Here is a 25286-nt window from a genome sequence, read left to right as displayed (position 1 = left end):
ATTGGTTATATTCATTTTGTTGTGGCTTATGTCACTTGACTTTAATCTTGCATCTATAGTAATAATTGTTTTCCAATTGTCTTGAAGGTTGCATCCATGAATCACTATTTGTTTCGCAAGTTCCTTCTTGTTGACTAAGATGAAGATGAGATAATCGAAAAACTTGTTATGAAAACATCACAACCTAAACATCGTCATTCTATCCGATGTAATCATTTGATAGGTTATGAGAGGCTTTTTCTTGATTATTTTGCTCTCACACCTATATATCCACCTGCTTTATTTTGTAGAAGATTTCGGATGAAGCGTTCTCTTTTTCTCCGTATTCAATCTAAGGTAGAAGCTCATGACTCTTACTTTGTCCAAAAAAGAAATAGTGCCAAAAAACTTGGTTTATCTTCATTACAAAAGATAACTGTTGTACTTAGAATGCTTGCGTATGGAGTATCGAGTGATTTGATAGATGAATATGTGCAGATTGGAGAAACTACTACATTAGAAAGTTTGAAAAAATTTGTTACTGCGGTAATTGATGTTTTCTTTGAGGAATACTTGAGAAAACCAAACAATGAAGACATTGCTAGACTATTAGCTCATGGCGAACGTTGAGGTTTTCCAAGTATGTTAGGTTCAATTGATTGCATGCATTGGAAGTGAAAAAATTGTCCATCTGTATGGAAAGGTTAATATTGTGGTCATATTCGTGAGCCTACTATTATTTTGGAGGCAGTAGCATCATATGATTTTTGGATATGGCATGCATTTTTAGGTTACTTGAGTCAAATAATGACATTAATATGTTAGAGCGGTCTCATGTAATTAATGAACTTGCTGAAGGACGTGCTCCCGCAGTACATTACTCAATCAATGGTCGTGACTACACAATGAGATATTACATTGCTGATAGCATATATCCAAAGTGGACAACATTTATGAAAACAATCCCAGCTCTACAAGGACAGAAGTATAAATTATTTGCAGCAGCCCAAGAGGCGTGTAGGAAGGATGTTAAGTGAGCATTTGGAGTGCTTCAAGCACATTTCGCAATTGTCCGTGGACCTACACAATATTTCCATCTTGAAACACTCCAAAAGATCATGAAAGCATGCATAATTCTCCATAACATGATTGTTGAAGATGAGCGGGATGATAATGAAGTGGTAGACTTGGATTATGAACAAATTGATGGAGTGGATAATCCTCCTCTACAAGTGTTACGTAAACAAAGTGATGAATTTTTGTCATACATTAAGAGGTATGGATGCATTAGAGACCTAGAAATTCATTTTCAAGTCCAGTCTAACCTTATTGAACATTTATGGCAATTGCAAGGCGAGTTGTAGGAACTTTCTTTTTTGTATGTTGAGAAGCATGAGTCATAGGAACTTGTGCGAGTGTGTGAGTTTTATTGTAATTTGGTTTGAGTTATGTATGTGAGTAATTTATGGACTACATTGTTCCTGCTATAATATGTGTTCTATTTTATATGTTTTCTTATAAAGTTCCTCCATTTCATAGTTCACACTGTTCCAATATTGCTTCTGGACAACTGAGACGATAATAGGCTATCATGATGATTGAGAAATTGTTTTAATAAAAAAGTGTATAAGTATAATTTGGGGTTAAAAAAATCACTTGTTAACACTAGACGATTATTTGCTATCATGCGGCGACAGAAGAGTCGGCAACAGTGGCGGCGGTGGTGGCAGTGGCGGCGATGGCGGTTGTAGGTGGTTATGATTATTGTTTATTGTAGTGAATATATTATTTTATTGTAGTGGATATATTATTTTATTATGATATTTATATTATTTTATTATATTGAAAGTTAAAATAGATCCACTGTTGCAGCATATGTGTAGGTAAAATAGATAAAGTAACTTTTGGTGGAGTCAAAAAGCTAAATTTTTAGCTCCACTGCTGTGGATGCTCTAAGAACACCAATACTCAGAGATACATACCAATTTCTATTTTTCACTCTTAAAACCTATTTTGTCTTTTTTACTATCCTATTTTACAACTCACGCAACATCCTGGTTTTTATTTTTACATACAACACAATTAAATAATATCAACCAACACAATTAAATAATATAACTACACTATAAAATTTTATAAATCTCTCCTCTCTTTAACACACCATTAGATATTTGCAAATAAAATAATCTTTTTTCTTTTTTACATCCTAAGCTATAGTTGGTAAAAAAAAAAAAAAAAAAAAAATAGTAAATAAACCCACCCCAAATGTAGCTGCTTTTTACCTTGTTGGTTGCTAAAATAGTAATTAAGGGGATTTGCACCCCCAATGTTAGTGCTCTGACAACTCAACAACAACAACAACAACAACAACCAAAAAAAAAACCTGTTGTGTAACATGGAACCACACCAATTTAATTTTAACATTGAATTTATTATTATTATGAATTATATATTAAAGATATTTTCTTAATTCTTTTTAACGTTACATCGCAATTTGAAGATGAACAAAACCATAATAAAAGTTAAACTATAATTTTTATCTATTCTTATTTTCGTTTCTATATATATTATTTAAGTTCCTTTATTTACTCCTCAAAAAAAAAAAAAAGTTCCTTTATTTACATTTGAATCTAGTTTTTTCGTCGATCGCTATCCAATTCTATTGTTAAGTCCTATTTCTCTCCAACAACAAAATTACGTCATTTTTCAGAAGAATTACATTGAAAAAATATATAATTTAAGGGTATGTTTGGTTGGAGGAGTGGAAAAGTGGGAGGATGGAAAAGTGGAAGGATATAAAATATTTAGTTTTCTCTCGTGTGCGTTTGGTTGGAGGGATGAAAAAGTGGGAGAGTGGAAAACTCTTTTGTTTAGTTGAAAAGAAAAGTGAGAAGATAGAAAATATAGTTTATATAAATGAATTATTATACCCTTGTTACATAATAGGTAAGAAATAGATTTATTTGTACTCATTAAATAATACAAAATTTACCAACAATTATATTTTTCAGTAAGAAGTGTTTTGTACACAACATTTTTCGCAATACTTTTACAACAAAATTTATGTGGAAAGTTGTTATTAGTTCTAATTTAAACCCACCACTGAAATTATTTTTTTACTCACCAATATTAACTAATAACAATCTGTTACTTAAAAATTATTGTAAATATATTGTGATAACATTTCTCAATTAAGATTTTTTATTCATTATATTATTTCTCCTTGCTCAGCTTTCATTTCATCCATACTTTTTTTTGTCTTTTTTGTTTTCTTCTTTTTCTCCTCCACACACATTGTCCTTATCTCTATCCCCCTTATTTTATTTTCCTTTTCTTCCTCATTCGAGAACATTCCAGCACTAGCAGGCGTAGCTCTCATTCTCTTTTTTTTTTTTTTCTCCAGCGCGCTCTCTCTCTCTCTCTCTCTTTTTACTTGATTCCAGAACAGGGTATTTGTGTAAAAGTGCTGTGCGAGCACTTTTCTCTCTATCCTTTTTCCTCCTGATTTGGGAGGATGAAAATTGTGGGCCCGAGAGAGAAAACTTTCTCCTTGGTTTTCCTTCCTTCCCATTTTCCTTCTTTTGCCAAATAGTGGAAAACATTGTTTTCCATCCTATTTTCCTCTCTCTATTTTCCATTCTCCCTATTTTCACCCCAACCAAACACAATGTAAATGACTAAATTGAAAAGGAAAAATTAAAACTGTAGGAACAAAGTTGAAAACTATAGGAACAAAGTTGAAAACTAGTAAGGTTAGATTATGCAGTTTTTTATTTAGTCTTTCAAATAGTTAGGCCAAGAGCCTTGTGAGTAAGTAATTTTACCCAATTCTTACATAGAAGAGAGCTTGAATTCAAATCTTGTATATATAAAAAATAATAAAATAAAAATAAAAATCTCTAGTTAGGTGGTGTGCGGTTGAATTTGAAAACTAGAGAGACTAAAATAAAGTTCAAGACAAGGTTATTTACAGCTAAACATAAAAGAGAAAAGTTATTTATTTATTTATTTTATTTTATATGAAGATGCTAAATAAAGTTAAGAACAAATTAATATTGTTTCTAAATAACTTGTAGGTTTTAGTTTCATCCTTGAAGCAATGCTTGTATTAACTTAATAATTCAATGATGCTTCTAAAAAAATAATAATAACACATAATTCAATGTTACAATTGTTCCACATTCCTTTTAAAAATTGAATGCAGAGTGATTTTCATTTTCATGAAATTGGTTTACAAAAGCATGAGACTAAAGAGTTCAAAAGAAATTGGAAAACTGCTGTTTATTTATATATGGTTTGGCCTTATAATAATTTAGGTCAAAAAGTTTTTATTATTATATTTAACACCCTATAATTTGGACTAAAATGAAACTAATTTGCATTTTGTGAACAAATTATTTATTCCCTTTTGGTTTGCATGTATCACAACTTAGTCTCACAAACTTTTCAATTACTACATTTTCAACCCTAAAATTTTTAAAATAAAATCTAAAACTCTAATTTGGATGGGATTTTATTGATTTCATCTTAGTCATCTTATGGGTAAAATGTAATAATTGAAAGGTTGTAAAATTAAATTGTAATTGGATAATATCATAGGTGGATAGAGTGGCAGAGGGTCAAAGGGGCCAGGGTGGGGAGGGCAACCCAAAATTTTAAAAAAATCTTGAATATTTCTTACTTTATTTTTTTTAATCATTAAAATTTTTATAAAAAACGATCTTATATATATGAAATGGCAAAGTTGCTTGTCTGTGTGGGTTCTTTTTTTTGTAAAACAGCACATAGGCCCAAGTAAAGAAGCAAGGATCCTAGGCCTGATACTTTATGCTTTAAGGGACTGGGCTTGGTTCGTCACAACTAAATTACGCTGATTTCGAACCAAGTGGTGCACAAAGCACGGATCCTACAACACATACATACTAACATACATAAAACATATATGCATTGAATAACAAGGAAAAGTAAAGAATGAAATAATGAGGAAGAAAAGCAAAGTAAAACATTAGAGATCCTTAGGATAATATGCGATGTTTCATTATTTTTTTAAGTTTTAACACATCATGCTCACTAGGATGTGTTACAAGGTCCAAATAAGTTTAAAAATCACAAACTTGGATGACTCCTCAGGCCTCTAAGACTTACGAAATTTGAATCCCTTTGAATCCAAGTGTATTCTCTAGTGGTTGCTTAAGGATTTCAGATGGTTTTTTCCTTATTTTTTCTCTTTTTGAATTCTCACAAGGTTTTCTCAAGAATCTTTTTCCTTTAATTCACTGTTGCTGAATGTCCTTCATTGTTGGTTGCCCCTTCTTTTATAGTGCCATCCTAGGGTTTCTTGGGTACAATTGATTCCCTTTATTTGCTCATCTGGGTACTAGAACCAATGTTGTGTCAGCAACATTGGTGGCTGGTCCCTTCCTCATTCTTCACTATTTCCCTCTTTTGAGGTTCCCTCTTCAAAAGCCCTTAGTTAACTTTCCCATTTTGGGGCTCTTAGAGGGTTGACCTTTGATCTTTTTTTTTTCCAAAACTTCTAAATTCCACCTTTTTAGACCCACCTTTTGGCTGCTTTCCCTTTTGTCATTTTTTCCAAATAGGCTAATTCTTTTTTATCAGGCAAAAAGATCTCCAACCACCTTCCTTCATGGTCCATCTTCTTGAGTTCCTCGAGGTACCAGACCCTTATTCATGAGTTGTTGGTTCCCAAGCCTTCTAATCCTTTTTTGCATCATTGGATGGTTGATAGGACATATCTACTCTCGTTCTTCGTGTTTCTGGGCATGCCCCCTTGAATTGTCTCAGTCCCAACCTAGCCTTGCCGCACATCCCGAGGATTCCAGACTCCTGGGAATCCCCAAGTATCCTGGTTCAATTTTCTTCCCGGGCTCCTCAACGATTTTCTTCCCTTTCTCTCTTCCCATCCTTCTTCCTTGTCTCTTTTTTTGATGGGGAAGCCCTCGACGTCCCTCCCCTCTTTTAGCAATTTTGCCAAGATTTCTTCCCCCTTCTTTCAATGTACATTATGTTCTTTCATAGAGTCTTCTGAGAGGTCAAAGGGACAGGAGGACGAACCTCCCATAATGACTAAAGTGGCTGCCTAGGCTCAGAAGGAAGCTCTACCACAATGGGCTGGTACCTATTCTTTGCCTTTCCCTTTTTCTCCTTTCTTTGTCTCTTTCTCTTATTTTTTTTTTTTTTTACCATGACTCTATCTATTCTTGCAGGTGTTGACGCAGGTACCAAGGAACTTGAGCCTACGATTGCTGAAGAAGCTAAGGGACTTGCTTCCAGAGTCCAGACTACTGAAGCTCAGATAGGGATCCCCCAAACCATCCAAAGAGTTGAAAGTCCTCCAGTTCCCGAAGGCAGAGACATAACAATGGAGGAAGCCCTAAAGATGGTTGTCTCAGATCCTAGCTTAGGGCTCCCTGCTTTCCTGGCCCGTTTTGACTCTTTGGATTTCAACAGCCTCCCTGTGAGCCGCTTTCACCGTTTTGGGCCTTTCTTTGGTAGCTTCCTGTGATTCTTTATGCTTGCTAAGGGCTTGCCACTCTTGAAGGGACTGTTCAAACCTCATAGGGACTTCACTAGTGGGTTCAAGGGAGGCATGTTTCTGGGCAACATCCTGATGGAGCTCCCTTGTGTTGTGTTGATTCTCTAAGAGACTCCTTTCTTGACTCCTTATCCAAGGAGAGGCTTTCGGAGTGGAGGGGAGTGGTGCAGGATCTCATAAAGGCCAAGTTCAATTTGTCCTTTTTGTTGGAGTACCTGCGGTCTTTAGCCCACACACTATTCCAGAGGAAGGCTTCTAAGGATCTTGACACTGAAATTGTAGCTACTGAGGAAATTCTGGCTTGTGCTCACAAGGCATTGCAAGATTTGAAAGTCAAGAAGCAACTGGTTCTTTCTTAATCAATTGTTCCTACGATTCCCTTAGAAGGCTTTTTGTTGGCTGGCCTTATATCTTAGCTTTTTTTTTTCTTCTTTTTTTAATCTTTTGGTAATAAAAGGTGTATAAGTTTATTTCATTTTTTTTTTCAGACAATTTAAGATGTATAAGTTTTATTTCTCTCTTTTTTGGAACTACTTTTGACTACCTTTGCATGATACATGGATCTGTGTTTTATGTATTTTTTTTTTCATCTTTTCCTTCTATTTTTTTTAAAAAAACTGAGTCCTTGACCATGGCTCCTACAAATTCTTGTGGTAGGTCCTAGATCAGGTACCCTAGTGATTGTGTCCCTACGTAGATACTGAGCTAGGTACATTGGATGTTGTTTTCCTTTTTTTTTTTTTTTTCCCCCAAGTCCTTATTCATGAACCAGGCAGACCTATTTTGGGGCAAGTACTGGGCTGGGTACCTCGAGTACTTATTCCTTCCCAAAGTCCCAGACCATGTACTTGGACTAATCATGGTGTGAATCTTGGGTCATGTGCTAAGATTTCATCTCTCTTTCTCTTTTTTTATTTTAGCGTTGGCCTAGGTACCCAACCTAGATTTAGCCAAATTTGGGTTGTGTCATGTAATATTATCTAAATACAGTTGTACATCTTACTTGAGGCTCCTTTTAAAAAATATTCCATTGAAATACATCATAATCACTAGAAAGAACATAGGTTGATGACAAAAGATAGTAAAGGTCTCAACATAGAATGACCTCCTATCATAGATTCCTAAGGGAAATAGCTAAATAAAGTTAATGGCAAAGAAAAGTAACATGGCAAAAAAAAACATAAAGAGTGATGGGACACTTAGCAAATTGGAGAGTGACAAAAGGGATTCTCGGTGTATTGGAACCTTTCTCTTTTCACGCATAATTCTACTTCAGCCATTTTCTCTTTATGGGATCCGCTAAGGCAGTCCCATCTTTCTTTGCAAGGTAATAATATCCACTATCGTGGGCTTCCTTGATGATGTAGGGCCCTTCCCATTTTGGGGCAAATTTGGAGGGTTCTGGGACATTCTTCCTTACATGCTCCGCTGCTCTTAACACCAGCTGCCCTTCTATGAAGGTTCTTGGGTGTACTATTTGCCTATATGCCTTAGCCATTCTCTATTGGTACCTTTGGCTCCTCCTTCTTGCCATTTATCGCTCTTCTTCTAACCCCTCTAGATCTGCTAATCTTCCCTCATTATTTATGCTATCTGTGTCCTCTTGGATTCCTTCAAGTACTACTCTTGGTGTGGGGATGACTAACTTTACTGGTAGGGGTGGAGCTAGAAATTTATCTTTGGGGGGGCTGATCAAGACTAAATAATCATATTGATTCACAAAAAATATATATGTATCTATTTATGTATGTATAACCCACTCATCAATGCTTTAATGAATTTTTGTAAAGAGATTGAAGAGAGTTAGTGTATGACTATGAGAACATCTGCCCTGAGTGATGAGTTCTTTTAGAAGGTACTAGAAAGTAGAACATTGGAAAATACATATTAAAAAGAGAAGCTCATGGTAAAAGTGAGTAACACTGTAAAACTTATAAAAGTTGTGGGCTTGTTGATGTGTTGGTGGGAGGAGAGATGGAGGAAAGACTGAAAAAAGTCAAAGTAATTAAGTAAATATGAATGAAACAAGTAGTTAAGGACACATAGGGGGGATAGTTAGTTTCATTTGGAGGGGTCAACTCTTACAACAATTCTGTATAACCTATTTTTTAGCAGCTATAATAAATTTTTGAGCATTTTTGGGGGGACCATGGCCCTTCTATTGTAAAACGTAGCTCTGCCCCTATCAACTAGACTGATGGCTTCTGTCCCATAAATGAGGAAAAATTGTGAAAATCCTGTGGTTGTTTTTAGGGGGCTTCTACATGCCCAAAGTACATCCATCAAATGGGCACTTCATTTCCCCCCATACTTTTGCTTCATCTTCTTGAGGATTTTTAGTATCACCTTGTTAGTGGTTTCAGCCAAGCCATTTCCTTGCGGGTAATATGGTGTGGACCTCCCATGCTAGATGTGATATGCCTCGGTTAGGTTTTTCATGTCCCTATTTATGAACGGGGTACCATTGTCTCTGATCAGTCTCCTGGGTATCCCAAACCGTGTAATGATGTGTTCTCGAATGAAGTTTGCAACAGCTGCTCCATTGGCCTTCTTCAAGGGAATGGCTTCTACCCATTTTGTAAAATACTTAGTGGCTGTCATGGTCCATATCTGGCCATCGGAGGGAAGGTTTATAGGTCCTATAAGATCAAGCCCCCAAGTGTGGAAAGGCCATGGTATAGTCATATCTTGCAACACATTTGGATGAGTATGAATTGCACCTCCGAGTACTTGGCATGCATGACACAATTTAACCAGCTCCTTAGAGTTTCTTTTCATTGTGGGCTAGTAGTACCTCAAGTGCAATAGCTGCCTGTAGAGCCTCCTTTTCCCTGGGTGGCTTTTGCAGTCACCAAAGTGGACTTCTCTTACTGCTTCTTTGGCTTCCTTAGGTCCCCGGCATATTAAGGGATCCCCTCTATACCCCTTTTTGAATAGGATCCTGTTCTGCACGAAGTACCTAATAGCGAGCTTCCTGAGTTGATGGGCCAGCGTCTTGTCAGTAGGCAGGATCCCTTGAGCCAATTATTCCATGAATGGGGTCCTTCAATCTTCTGTTATGAACACAACATAACTTTCTTCTTTGTCCACCGAAAGCCGACACTTTTGACATTCTTCCTGTACAGTTACAGCATCTCTATTCATATCTGGCTAGTAGTACCCCATGCGCTGCATTCTTTTGTATAGACTGATCTTTTTTGCGATCCCACAGGCTTGGCTGTGTAATTCTTCTAACCTCATCTTCCCTTCTTTTTCACTAATACATCTGGACAGGATCCCCCCGAATAGCCATTTGTATAGTTCTCCCTCTATCAAGGTGTAGTCTTTCAATTCTTTGATACTTCCTCCATGCTCCAACTTTCCTATCTTCCCTTTTATCTCATCTCTCCAATCTTTCTGCCTTGATTCTTCAGGGAACATCCTCTTGAGCATCCCTATGATGGAAATTTCTTGCTTGCTTATCCTTATCAAGGTGCTTTTTCCTTTAAAGGGTATTTGGGATCCTAGAGTAGCTAGTGCTTTAGAGAACCAGTTTTCACTCCTTTAAGCATACTCCACACTAAAGGTTTGGAATTTATGTTCCACCTTCTGTGCCTAGGTTCTATAAGCTGCCAGACTCTGCTCTCTTAATGCAAAATCCCCCTTTACTTTTGAAACCACGAGGTTAGAGTTTCCCAAAACCCTCATATGCTTTACTCCCATGTTGAGTGCTACACGGCTAGCCTAGTTAGGTATGCCTCATATTCAGCACCATTATTTGAGTAGGGGAACTCGAGCCTAAAGGATAATGGCACAGTATCCCCATTTTTGCAACTTAGCACAATTCCTAGGCCATTTGAAGTTACTGTTGCCGACCCATCAAACCTCATAGTCCACTTATTTCTTGGAAGCTTTGTTACTGCTACTTCTCTTGGGATCGCCTCACTTAGTGAACACTCTTCTTCTCCTAGGAATTGGGCTAGTAGATCCGCTATGGCTTAGCTTTTGACAGCCTTAGGGGTCTTTAAACCAATTTCATATTGAGTGAGTAAGCCCAGCCACTGTGTTATTCTTCCCGTCAGGAGAGGCTGATGGAGAAGAAGTGCCTTTATGGGATGAGACTTGGTCACTAGGAGGATTTGATGGGCTGAAAAGTACCGTTTTAGCTTTTGGGATGTGTAGATAACCACTAGACACGCTTTTTCTATCTTGGGGTACCAGGTCTCTGTGATATACTGGAACCCAAGGAATTTCCCAGTAGACACTCCAAAGGCGCACTTCATGGGATTCATGCACAATTTGTACATCATGCACCTCTCAAAAACTCGTTCAAGTACCTGGAAGTGTCCTACCCTGGTTTTTGACTTTACCATTATGTCATCTACATAATCTTTCATTTCCTTGTGCATCATATCATGGAAGATGGCTGTCATGGTTCATTGGTAGGTGGCCCCTACATTTTTAAGGTCAAAGGGCATCATAGTGTAATAAAAGTTTCCAATCGAGGTCCTAAACATTGCCTTTTCTGCATCTTTGGCAGCCATCCGAATTTGGTTATAACCACTATATCCATCCATAAACGAAAACATAGAGTTTCCCGCAATTGAATCTACAAGGAGATCAATATTGGGCAGGGGGAACTTATCCTTTGGACATGCCTTGTTTAGATTATGAAAATCCACACAACATCGGATTTGGCCATTCTTTTTCTTCACAGGTACTATGTTGGAGAGTCATTTGGGATGCTGGATTAGTTTAATGAACCCAGCTGCTAGTAATTTCCTAACTTCCTGAGTTATTTGAGCCTCTACCTCGATGTGAAAGACCTTGGCTGGTTGAACTACTGGTTTGACTCCTGGGTCCACATTAGGAGAATGGACTACTAGTCCTAGATCCAGGCCAGGCATTTTATTATATGTCCATGCGAATACATCCATGTACCTCTTGAGTAATGCTACTAACTGTTCTTTTTCTTGTGCTGTTAACTGACTGCTGATAAAAACAGGCTTTGGTGATCCCAAACCAGCCCCCAAGTTTACTTCTTCCAATTCCTCTTTAGGCTAGATTTGTGCTTCCTTGTATAGGTCCTTCAAGATTTCTACTTGAGCCATCATGCAATCTGGCGGTTTGGGACTTTCTTGCACAACGCATTCGGGTCCCGTGCACCTTCATAAACGATATATTAACCTTCCTCCGAGTTCCTGTACTACCACGCACTCCCAGGATCCTAAGGAGCTGGTTTCCTTCTTTTACCTTTTTTCTGTCCAGGAGGTTCCTTAGATCATGGGTACCCCTTTCTTCTTCTTCTTCTAAGACAAGTGCTCTAGGTGTCCCTGGTGTGGGACTCTCGTTATCTAGCCCCAACTCGTCATAAAACATCGTTTCTACAAAATTCACTTCTCCTTGGCTGAATAGGTTTAGGTTGGTAGGGATTCTTATGGGCCTCTCATTCAATCTTCCTTTGACACATTGATGGTATGTGAAAGGAATGAGGCAATGCTTATGAAGTCAAGGGCGCCCCAGCAAAACATGGTAGGAAACTTCTAAGTTGATCACATGGAATTTAGTCAGGGCTACTATTGGGCCTACTTTCAAGGCTAGCTACACATATCCTTCAGTTGATTCTGCCGCTCCTCCAAATCCTGTTATCTTCACAGGAGCCCCCAAGAACGTTCTGCCAGTCATGCCCACAGCCTCTAGGGTACTTAGGGTGATGAGGTTGAGTGATGCCCCTATGTCCACTAATGCTCTTTTGATCTGGATACCATTTATGGTAGCCATTGAATAAAGGGGTCTACGATGGTCCAGGTGCTCAACCCTCATATATTTATTCGTGAAGGTTATTACATTGGTTGTCTCCATGTAAGCTCAGTTGGCATGAGATTCCGTTGTGAAACACTATACCCCTAAATCTGCTGCTATACTTATGAGGGATTCTGTGGCAATCCTTCTTGCTTTTGGCCTAAATCCCAATTGGTTGAATAGTGATCTGAACTTAGGGCTCTTTTGAAGGGTCCTAACTGTGCTTGGATGAAAGGATCCTTCATACTCGTCTGCTTCTGTCGGCTTCCCATGGATTACCACAACCACTACTCCTTTTCCTTTGTGGTTGGGTAAAGGGTTCCTCTGCACCTTAAGTTCCCGTTTGGGTGAGCTCTAAGGTCCCCTCCCTAAGCTTTTTGTGAAAAAGCCTTCGAAGGGTCAAACAATCCTTAGTAGAGTGCTTGATATAGTTATGAATCCTACAAAGCAATGGATTCTTTATTTCTTTCTTAGTAGGTGGCCTAGATACAGCGAATGGTCTAACAATTCTGTCTCCAATCCATTTATTCAAAACATGGTTCAACTCTTCTACAGTACATGGGATTATAGGTGGTTCCTCAGTCACTTTTCCTTCAGGTCTCTTTCTTTTTTCTCATATGGAAGTTGTCATGGCTTGGGATACTGGAACTCTCTTTGTCTTTATGGTTAACGCTGTTCTCCTAGTCCTTTGTAGTAAGTCAGCAAACTAGGTTATGCATAAATTTTTGAGATTAAGTTTGTAATCAAAGAGCATGTTGGATATGCAGGTCTCCATGAGTTGTTTTTCTTCGTGATCTCCATAACAGTCTAGAGAAACATCCTCAAATCTTTTGATGAATTGGATAGGATCTTCTCCAGGCCTTTGCTTTACCATTTGAAGGCTCTAGAAAATGACTTTATCTTCGCTTGGATAATACTTTGCACAGAATCTTTCCATCATCTCATCCCAGGTCTTAATGGACCTAGGCCTCAAGGTGGTGTACCATGTGTATGCTCTATCCACTACTCTCTTAGACATAACTCTTTATCTGTTGCGTAAGGGCTCATAGTGTGAACGAATCTACTCACATGTTCCACAATGCTTCCATTCCTTCCTTTAAAAGGGTGGAACTTTGGAGGTTCATATCCCTTGGGGTAGAGCTTGCCAAGGAGTTCTGGTGGGAATGGGGGATCCCGAGAGAACTGCTTGGGGATCTCGGAGAGTTTCTCCCTTTCTTGTTCAAGAAGGGCATTGACATCTGCCAATGTGAGATACTGGGGGTTGGTTTCTCCTTCTACTGCTGACCCTTCTTCTGGCTGGGCCCTTTCTTGGTTGACCATAGGAGAGAACTGCTTGGGGATCCCGGAGAGCTTCTCCTTTCTTGTTCAAGAAGGGCATTGACATCTGCCAATGTGAGATACTGGGGGTTGGTTTCTCTTTCTACTGCTGGCCCTCCTTTTGGCTGGGCCCTCTCTTGGTTGACCATAGGAGGAGCGTTATCCCTAATTTCTTGGGTTCTTCCCTCTTTGAGGGGACGAATCTCTTGCTGAAGGTGCTTCATCATTTCTGCCATCCGAGCCTTGGTGTCTAGCTTTTGCACCTCACACCTCTGTCCTAAGATAACCTTATGCTCCACTAGAGGTACTTCATTCCTCTGCCTAGAAGCTACTTCATTCTCTTCCACGGGCTCAGATGCTGCAGGTGGCATGTTGATACCTTTACTGTTCCTTGGTATTGGAGCCATGTTTTACGAAGGGACTGCTTCTTCCCTCTCCTTTGCTCGGTCCCCAGTGGAGTCGCCTTAATGTGTAGGTTCTTCTTTAAAAAAAAAAAAAAAAAAAAAAAAAAAAAAAAAAAAAAAAAACAACACACAGGCCCAAGTAAAGAAGCAAGGATCCTAGGCCTGATGCTTTATACTTTAAGGGACTGGGCTTGGTTAACCGCATCTAAATTGGGCTGATTTTAAACCAAGTGGTGCACAAAACACGAATCCTACAACACATACATACTAACATACATAAAACATATACTCATTAAACAGCAAGAAACAGTAAAGACCAAAATAATGAGGAAGAAAGTAAAGTAAAACATTAGAGATCCTTAGGATAATATGAGATGTTTCATTATATTCTTACGTTTTAATACATCATGCTCACTAGGATGTGTTACAAAGTCCAAACAAGTTCAAAAATCGCAGACTTAGATGACTCCTCAGGCCTCTAAGACTTGTGAAGTTTGAATTCCTTTGAATCCAAGTGTATTCTCTAGTGGCTGCTTGAGGATCCTGGATGGTTTTTTCCCTCCTTTTTCCCTTTTTGAATTCTCACAGGGTTTTCTCAAGGATCTTTTCCCTTTAGTTCACTATTGCTAAATGCCCTTTATTGTTGGCTGTCCCTCTTTTTATTGTGACATTCTAGGGCTTCTGGAGAACCATTGATTCCCTCTATTTACTCCCTTGGGTACCAGAACCAATTCTTCACTATTTCCCTCTTTTGAGGCTCCCTCTTCAAAAGCCCTTAGTTGACTTTCCCGTTCTTAGGGGTCCTAGAGGACTGACCTTTGATCTTTCTTTTTCTAAGGCTTCTAGATTTCACATTTTCAGACCCACCTTTTGGCTGCTTTCCCTTTTGTCATTTTTCCCAAATGGGCTAATTGCTTTCTATCAGGCTGAAAGATCCCTAGCCACCTTCCTTCATGGTCCATCTTCCTGGGTTCCCCGAGGTACCAGACCCTTTTTCATGAGTTGTTGGTTCCTAAGCCTTGTAATCCTTTTCTGCATCATTGGGTGGCTGATGGGACATATCTTCCCTCGTTCTTTGTGTTTCTGGGTATGCCCCCTTGAACTATCTCAGTCCCAACTTGGCCTTGTCACACATCCTGAGGATCCCAGGGTCCTGGGAATCACCAGGTATCCTAGTTCAATTTTCTCCCCGGGCTCCTCAATGATTTTCCTATCTTTAAGGGTTGGGCTAAACTTCTTATTTCCTTTATTTCGTGAGGTCTAAAGCTTGCCCATTCATGGGCTTGGGTCCCTTTCTATGGGCTCTTAATGGATTTGGGTCTTCCCTTTTTTTTTTTTATTGAAGGCCCGAATGTTTTCTAGATTTCAATCCTTTGTATTATTTTGGGCTTTGATACAACATCGTGATATTTTGGACCTCAACAACTTCTTACATCCTAAATCTTAGTTAAAATTTTTAAATATCTATGAATAAAATTATTATTTTTAAAGTAAATAATTTATTTAAGAAAGTATAAGGTTATTTATATTTATTTAAAAAGAATCAAAATTTCATTAGGGTTGGACATTTATAAATTATATTGAACATGGTTATGCTAACAATTATCTCAAGTAATAATGAGAAAATAAACAAGGGTTTTGTTCTTGCACTTTTGTAGACACCTAATTTTACAACTTGTATTTAACCTCGTTTGGAGAAAAAATGGTAAAGTGAAATTGGTTAATTGAAAAAAATATATATATAAAATTGGTCTCACAATTTATTTAATTTTTTTTCTCTCTATGAAGCTGGCTTCATAGCCTATAAAGCTGGGAAAAAAAAAAAAAACATAAACTTGCAAAAACAAAAGGATAAAAGATGTTGTGAAGCACAAAAAGTTGCTTACGGTACTTGTTAACACAACTCATTTAGCTTAAAGTGCAATATAGCTTAAAGTGCAATATTTGGATATTGGGAAAATTTTTATTTTATTCAAGTGTGGTCTACATCAAGTTCTAATAATTGTTAACCTTTAGTCTAAAAGGTCACACTCAACTACTTTGAAGTTAAGATTCTTTTTTTTTTTTTTTTGGTAACAGTGAGTACCATTGTACATATCACTCGAGCTAAGAGACTAGATGTTTGAAGTAGTTTTATTTGGTTGATTCATGGGTTTAATTAATTCAAATTGTAATATAATAAAGCACATGTTTTAGATATATATCTCGATTTAACAATTTGGGAATTGGGATTGAAAAAAATATAAATCAAAGGATGTGACCGCATGTACTATATATGATTAATAAATCAAACTATACAAAGATAAAAGTGGTAAGTGTAATTATTAATTTCAGAATGTTTAATATGTTCATGTTTTCTTGTTATACTAAAAATAAATATGTTTGGTGAGATTTCCAGTTGGAAACCTACTAGCATTAAAACACTAAAAAAAGATACCACTTCTCTAGAGAGTAGAAACACATGAAAATTATTGTGTATGCTATATAAGTGACCTCACGTACTATTCATGATTTATATTTTGGTTGCTATTTTGAGTAAAGTGAGAAAAAGGAACTAAAAAGAGTCATTCAGAATTGATTAATCAAATTTACTCAAAAAAAAAAAAAAACAATTGATTAATCAATTACTTGAAGAGTCATACACACATCTAGGAGATAATTAGTTACTTGAGGAGTTCTACTTCTACATATTCACATTAGCACCCCCAAAACAAAACGAAAAAGAAAAGAAAGAAAAGAATGACATTTGATTTTCATTCGTCTTAACTAGCCCTAACATGTTAAACGTTTTTTGATGAGTTTGCTTCATAGTGATTGGTGAATACCAAATTATATAGATATGATACAGTTTTGACAATATATATATAATTTAAAATCTTGCTTTATTTTATTTACTTTTTTAGAGAGAGAGAGCCAAGACAAGATCTAGTTAAATATGGATGAAACCTGTGAAGTGCTAATCTTGAGTTGCCAAGGAAGACTAGGAAATAGAACAATCCAACCTAGAAAGATTCAAAATTCAAAATTAAAAACAAAAAACAGAAAAACAAAAAAAGAAGAAAAAAACAAAAAAAGAAGAAAAAAACAAAAAAGAAAGCAGTGGGAGCAAGTTAATATTATGAATTATGATATCACTTTTCTCAAGTTGCTGCAAGAATCTGGGTTGTAAAAACATAGGAAGCTTGCAGATATTGCAAGCAAGATTGACTTGAAAACATTTTTAGACCTTAAGGCTTAAACCAAAGTGTACTCAAAAGCACCATTCTTGATAAAGAAATGTTGCGGAAAATATGTAATACTAGCAATCACGCAAAGATAAACAAAACCTATTGCAGAATTGTGAATCAATTTATCAATAGTATGACTTGCCATTAGTCTCAACCCTACACTCGACCTTTTCCAACACCCTCTACTTTATTTTCCATTGTAACAAATTGACCCTTGATTCATCCATAAAAATGATTAAGCACCCAAAATCTATCGTATACACATGCAAACTCTCTTAGAATCAACTGGTAGAAACAAATTGGCCTTAAAGAAAATTAATTACAACTCTGAGCTAGGATTTGTATTTACTTTAGCACGACCATTTTTCTTTTGTATTTGATAAAAGAGAATCCATGCATGCTTCTTGATCTTCACTATACTTCAAATTCATTTAGGAAAAGGTAGCCTGCAAGACATAGAAAGATGCACTAAGGCAAAGAGTTTCCCTATAGTAGCAGTATGCATTTCTTGCCATGCAGTCAATGATGATGGTCAAGTTGCTATTGAAACAGTCAAATTGCTCGATGATGAATTGCAAGTGACAGCACCCTGTGGTAGCAAGCATTTATTTCAACACCAAATTTATCTTTTAGTACCAGATAAACCCATTAGAACAGTAAATTAGAATAAAGTACATATTGTAATACTAAATCCAGAGAAATAATTAAACCTAAGAACAAATTTATCTGTTTGGTCAAGTTCCTCTATTGAAACTAAAACAATATGCTATAAGACCCCTAAATATTGAGGTTTGATGTAAATATCATTTGATTGAATCCTGAATATTATTTCTTACTTCATCCAGAAAACTCAAAATTTTTAAGGATTTTACAAAACTTACCCCAACTTGAGAGATATGTCTGAACTATCATTGTTTTGAGGATCTGATGAGCTGCAAATATTGGTGATTGACTCAGATGACTGACCTTGTTCAAATACATATGTTTCAGTGCTAAACAGATTCTCCATTTGTGGAAGAGAGATTTTTTATAATTGAGATAGAAAGAGAGAAGGAAAATTTTTCTATAAAAATAAAGACCTATTACCTGTTTTAATCGTTGGTTTTCTTCCATCAGTTCGGCTCCCTGCATTAAAAGAATAAGATGAACAGAGAGCCATTACTAAGACTTCTTAGCCTTAAATACAAAATATAATTTAATTAATATGGTATATTTACCTAACTTCTTATATAAGAAATCAATACGTTATGAATTGGTATAGGTCAGGTGATAGGATAAACAATATAACAATCAGTTCTGAATTTACGTTGACAATGGTTTCAACTAAATACTCAATGGTGCTTGTTACTTGTTGTTAGCCATGTGAACTTTTCCTTTCTCTGCCCATTGAGCTAGCCAATGCACACAAAGACCACTATTTATATGAATTGCACCAACTTGCATTAGCATTATGACAAAGTTTTACAGCCGACATTTGCTAAAGATATGGATTTAGGGTTTAAGTTTATTACATTATAGTAGTCTTAATTGTACACAGTACTAACTATATTACTGCAATCCTAGGGTTAACACAGAGTTAGTCTACTACACATTCCCTTAAATATGTACACTATTATACACAAAATTCAATAATGAATATATAGTTGTTTAAAATTTTCTACTGTTCACGTTGGCATCTAAGACAAAACCACCTTAATTCCTTGTGTTCTTTCAACTTCTCTTAGTTTCTTCTTTCCACCTAATATTTCAATATTTTACAATGATATCATTATGGAGCGGATCATCACTGAAGTACGAAACTGTTATACATTGAAACCATATGAACTTTAGCTCAAGGGCACTGATCTGTCCCAGAAATGTCTTGTAAACATTTTAATAATTGTATCAAATGTCTTGCAAAGATTTAAAGTTTGGAACATGACCTTTTGTTGAAGGGCAGTGATCTCTTCCAGAAATCTTTCACCTGCAAGAAAAAAGTTTCTTATATTAAGAGAGAGTACATAAATTTCAACACTCCATTATAATGCCGGCAAACAGAGATAAAAAAGAGGGACAAGCCTTTGTTTCAATAACACGGCTCAGGCCTACTTCAAGCTCTTTCTCTAGTTTCTGTAATTCTTCTATATCCATTCCAGGGAGCCCTTCTCCCCTAATCTTCCTGTGTTAGGTGTGAAAATTTCTCAACATTAATTTATTGTTGTATGTATTTGTCTTTACAGTAACAAGATGTTAGTGATGTAGCTATAATACCTCAGTTCATGTGTCTTCTCCTCAATTTCCTTGCTCAACATGGCATAGGAAGTACCGTTCTCAAGCTAATATAAACATGCCGTTCATGAATATTTTTGAAATGTGAAGTGTTACCAAGCACTTTTAATATAACAATGGTTCTAAAATATGTAAGCATTTCCTGCCTCAAATAAAAAAATTTTGGGGCTGCCTTAAATGTTAGAGTCATCATTCTGGGAGTGCAACAAGTAGTCTTCAAAGTTGTTAAAAAAGAAAATACCTAGCTTTTCTTATGGTGGTAGGATTTTCCGTAAAACGCAAATTTCAGAGTTGTCATGAAAATTTCATGAGAAAGTGGATAAAGAAATAATCCAAAGTCATGTTTCCTTCTGACAATGATAAAATTACCTGCATTAAGTTATGGCCATGACCTATGCCACTTTTTGGACAAATTCCTCCATTTAGGCATTCATTTAGTAATTTTTGCTATTTATGGTAAGTTTTTATTTTTTTATTTTTTATTTTTTATTTTTATTTTATGATTTTCAATTTAGAATTTAGAATAAGATTCAATTTGTTTTGGGATGTCTCATAAGGTTTGTGGATTTGATTTTGTAAATTTTCTAATTTTGATCTTTTTGGTGATTTTTCATATTTCTAGCCTCCCTATGATTTCTTTTCCTTTTTATATGCATAGTAGCCTCCAAGGAAATTCAGAATTTCATTAATATAAATTTCAAAATGTTTTTTCTCCATTGATCCATAGGGGATTTTAACATTGTTTGTTTTCCTAGTGAACAGTTGGGGGGATCTTGCCTTACCCCGGCTATGGAGATGTTTTCTGAGTTCATTGAGGAGCTTAGTTTGATAGATTTGCCATTGGAAGGAGGGAGTTATATATGGTCTAGTGGTTCAAATCAGCCTTCGATGTCTAGAATAGACAGGGCCTTTCTCATGACTGGGAGGATCACTTTCTGGATGTGATCTAGCAGGTTTTACCTCGGCCTATTTTAGACCACTTCCCCATTTTAGTGGAGGCAGGAGGGATATTAAGGGGGAAAAGTCATTTTAGGTTCAAGAACATGTGGCTAAAGACGGATGGGTTCAAAGATAGGGTCCACTCTTGGTGGAATCGATACTCCTTCTCAAGTACTCCCAGTTTTGTACTTGCCAAGAAGCTGAAGGCATTGAAGGAAGATATTATTCAGTGAAACCGTAGGGATTTTGGAAATGTAAAGCGTCGGAAAAAAGATTTGTTGGAGGCTTTGAAATTATTGGATGCTAAGGAAGGGGAGTATGGCCTTTCTGAAGTGGAGATTGGTGAGAGGGCTATGTTGAGATCTCAAACGCAGAACCTTCTCTCTTTGGAAGAATTCTCGTGGAGACAGAAGTCGCGGATGCTTTGCATCAAGGAAGGAGAAAACAATACCAAATTCTTTCACAAGGCGGCCAATTCTCAAAAAAGGTATAATCATATTAGTATGTTGGAGGTGAATGGAGTTATTTATGAAGACGAATCTGAGATGGCAGACCAAGCTGTACAGTTTTATAAAAACTTGTACAAGGAGACTGAGGTATGGAGGCCTTTTGTGGAAGGCCTGGAGTTTGATCAATTAGAGGGGTTGGAGAGGGATTGGCTTGAACGGAGGTTTGAAAAGGAGGAGGTTCTTCAAGTTGTCAAAGAGTTGAAGGAGATAAAGCTCCCAATCTTGATGATTTCTCTATGGCTTTCTATCACCATTGTTGGGGAGTTGTGGAAAGAGATGTCTTAGCTGTGTTTGAAGAGTTTTATCAACACAGTAAGTTTGAAAAATCTCTCAATGCAATGTTCATAGCCTTAATCCCTAAAAAGAATGGTGCCTCCAATATTCGAGATTTTAGACCTATTAGTTTGGTGGGGAGTGTTTACAAGATTTTGGCTAAGGTTTTGGCAAACCACCTGAAAGAGGTGTTGGATTAGCTGATATCTGAGTCTCAGAACAGTTTTGTGGGAGGTAGACAGATACTTGACTCAGTTCTAGTTGCTAATGAGTGCGTTGATAGCAGGGTGAAGAGTAAGACTCCGGAGGTTATTTGCAAATTAGATATAGAGAAAGCCTATAATCATGTGAACTGGGATTTGGGATGAGGTGGTGTAGGTGGATCCGCACTTGCATATCTACAGTCCAATTCTCTCTCTTGTTTAATGGGTCTCCTGTCGATTTCTTTGGGAGTTTGAAGGGATTGAGACAAGAGGACCTGCTATCCCCTTGTTGTTTCTGGTTATGATGGAAGTTTTCAGCAAGATGATGAAAAGAGCTGTAGGGGTTGGTTTGCTTCGAGGTTTTAAAGCTAATGGTAGTCGGGGTGAAGGGGTTTGTATCTCGCATCTTTTGTTTGCGGATGATACGATTCTGTTTTACGATGCAGATGAGGAGCAGATTCTACATGTTCGGAAGCTTCTTCTTTGTTTCCAGGCAGTGACAGGTTTAAAGGTTAATGCGCTGAAGAGTGAGATGATTCCCATTGGGGAGGTGCCTAACGTCCATGTTTTGGCTGAGATTTTGGGCTGCCGGATTGGGTCTTTGCCTATGACCTATCTTGGTATGCCATTGGGGGCATCCTACAAGTCCCCTACTGTTTGGAATCCTATCTTGGAAAAAGTTGAGCTTAAGTTGGCTAGATGGAAGAAGATGTATTTGTCAAAAGGTGGAAGACTAACGTTGCTTAAGAGCACTCTATCTAGTCTTCCTACATATTTTTTTATCTCTTTTTACCATTCCTACGCATGTGGTCAATAAAATTGAGAGGTTACAAAGGGATATCTTATGAGGTGATGCCAAGACACATTTGGTGTGATGGGACAAGGTGTGCACCTTTGGAATATGGTGGGTTAGGAGTAAGGAAATTAACTACTTTTAATAAAGCCTTACTAGGGAAGTGGTTATGGCAGTTTGGGATCGAGGAGACAAGGCTTTAGAGAAGGGTTGTAGCTCTAAAGTTTGGGGAAGAATGGGGGGGTGGGGATGGACATCCAAGCTAGGTAGAGGGGGTACACGGTTGTGGCTTGTGGAGAAGTATCTGTATGGGTGGGGAGGAATTTAGCAAAAATATTTGGTTTGAGGTAGGGGTGGGAGATAGAGTTAAGCTTGGGACAGATCTATGGTGTGGGGAGTCCACTTCAATTGACTTTTCCGAAGGTGTATGGGATGGCTTCCAATAAAGAGGCATCGGTGGCCTCTTCTCTTGATCAGTTGGGGATAGAGGCATGGAGAAGCTGGGATGTTCATTTTATTCGGAGACCAAATGATTGGGAAATGGGTGGTGTGGATGATTTTCTCCGCACCTTGGGTTCAAATCTACCTCCCACTGAAAATGGAGATCATATGCGACGGAAGTTAACAAAGAATGGGGATTTTGATGTCCAATTGTTTTACAATAAGTTAAGAAGACCTTTGCTTGTTATTTTTCCTTGGAAAGGTCTATGGAATGTTAAGGCTCCTCGGCATGTCTCCTTCTTTGTGTGGACTGCTTTGTGGGATAAGATCCCTATAGGTGATAATTTGAGGGGTAAAGGGATGGATTTTGTTGATTGGTACATTATGTGCCGTTGTAATGGGGAGACGGTGGATCATTTGCTTCTTCAATATGGTAAGGCTCATAGGTTGTGGAGTTTGGTGTTTAGATCTTTTGGGTTTTCATGGGTCTTGCTAAGAACGGTTGCAGATACTGTCTTTGGTTGGTGGAATTGGCTTGGAAAACATTCGTCTAGCATTTGGAATTTAACTCCTTTATGCTTAATGTAGTGTCTTTGGAGGGAGCGAAGTTGGAGGATGTTTGAGGACTTGGAAAGCTCAGATGACCAATTATTGGCTTCTTTCAGTGGCTCCCTGTTTGACTGGTTTAGGGCTTGGGGAATCACCTCTAGTGACTCTCTCCCTATGTTCCTTAGCTCTCTCCTTTGTATTTAGTATCTTTTCCTTTCTTTTTTCTCTCTTCTGAATTTTCTTTATCTGTATTTTTTCTCTTTACCTTATGCAAGTGTTCTTGAATATATATCCTTATTACTTATCAAAAAAAAAATTCTCCATTCCTTTTGGTGGACTTCAAACTTTTCCTTGTGAATCAAAGGAACCTTTTATGGATTCAAGAGTTATTATCTCAAAGTAGACGTAATTTGTTTCTTATGACTTTCCACCTCATTTATTTACCAACTAAAAAAATTTAAAACGTCATACCTGTAGCTCAAGAGACAGTTGGTCCATTTTGCCAAGATTATCTAGATGTAGATTATGCCTTTCAATTACCTGCTGCATACTTCATACAACATAAGGATAGCACATTCAATTCATTTATCTCTTTCTCATTTTAATAAAATGAAAGTGCGGATGAACTTATAAACTACTAGTACGTATTTCTAACTCAGATAAAGGAAATAAAACTTGAGCTGGTGACTGAAGAATTTATTATTATCTCATGTTGGCATATCTGCCATTGTTTGCATGCCAATTGTGTTTTCCCAATTAAAACGTGAAGCACAAGTGATATTTATATTGATTGACACAAACTATGTGAAACCTTCTAATTTGGTCAAACTATAAAAGGTGAACATCTATATGAACTCCTAAATTATTTATATTGATTGACACAAGGGGTACATTATGATGCAAGGAGCATTAAAATTATCTAAGATTTATTTTTGAATGTAATTTTTTTTTTTTTTACTTTAAATTTTAAATTGAGCTTTATTGTTAAGGGTTTTAGGTGATTTGACTAGGAATTTTTCTATATTAGTGTAATCCCTAGACCCTATTAAACTAGTACTCTTGTAATTGTGAAAGGCAATACAATTTGAATTAGAATAATATGAATATTTGAGAATGATGACTTTCTCTTTGTTTGGTAGTGATGCCAAATACGCTTAGGTGGTGATGCCTAGGGCTTGCAAGCAAATTTTAGGAGGTGGAGCCTAAAGTTTATCCTGTTTATTCTTCTTTTATCCTTGTTTTCCTATTTTATTCTACATCAACTTGGTATCAGAACATCTTATGCCCTCCACCCAATTCAAATCAGCACAAAAAGAAAAAGAAGAAGAAAAATGAAAAAAACTCCACCCATTAGCCCAATTTTCAAAAGAAGAAGTGAGATTAGCCCATTAAACCTAGAAACGATCAAGTTCTTTAGCAGCAACAAGTAAAGTTTCAGTCTTTGCATTTTGTGGCTAAAAATGACTTCCTTTGATAGAGACTTTGAGGCGCAGCTTAAGGAGGATGTGAAAATCCTCCTTAACTCCTATTCCTCCATTGATAACCACCTCACTCTTATTGATATAGACAAAAATTTGTTAGCAAATGTGGATCAAGCACCATCCAAATCAATGCAAGATGCACTTTTACCCTCAATGAAGGCATTGGTCACTAATGAACTTTTCAGTTGCATTTTGCATTACTAAGATTACCAGGATAACAACACCGGATGCCCTATATGATGATGAGCAAATGAAGGAAAAATTTCAGCTGATAGTAGCAACATTTGAAAAATTTTCTATTTGTCTCACGTGCCCAATTGTTACCATACGAAGGAGGTTTCAATTCTTGACACTGTTGCAAAGGTCCGGTCATGCTTGGTGATGCTGGACCTTGAGTGTGATGCATTGATTTTTGAGATGTTTCGAATTTTCTTTAAAATAATTAGGTTCATCTATTCATTTGTTGTATTTTCGGCCATTTTAACAATTATGTCTCTGGACATATATAAAGAAGTTTCCTTGATTCTTCTCAGTCCACTTTTAGCTAGTGTATGAAAGGACTCAAA

Source organism: Quercus robur, chromosome 11, assembly GCF_932294415.1.
Source record: "Quercus robur chromosome 11, dhQueRobu3.1, whole genome shotgun sequence".
In the NCBI taxonomy this organism is placed as follows: Eukaryota; Viridiplantae; Streptophyta; class Magnoliopsida; order Fagales; family Fagaceae; genus Quercus; species Quercus robur.
This window is presented reverse-complemented; position numbering follows the sequence as displayed.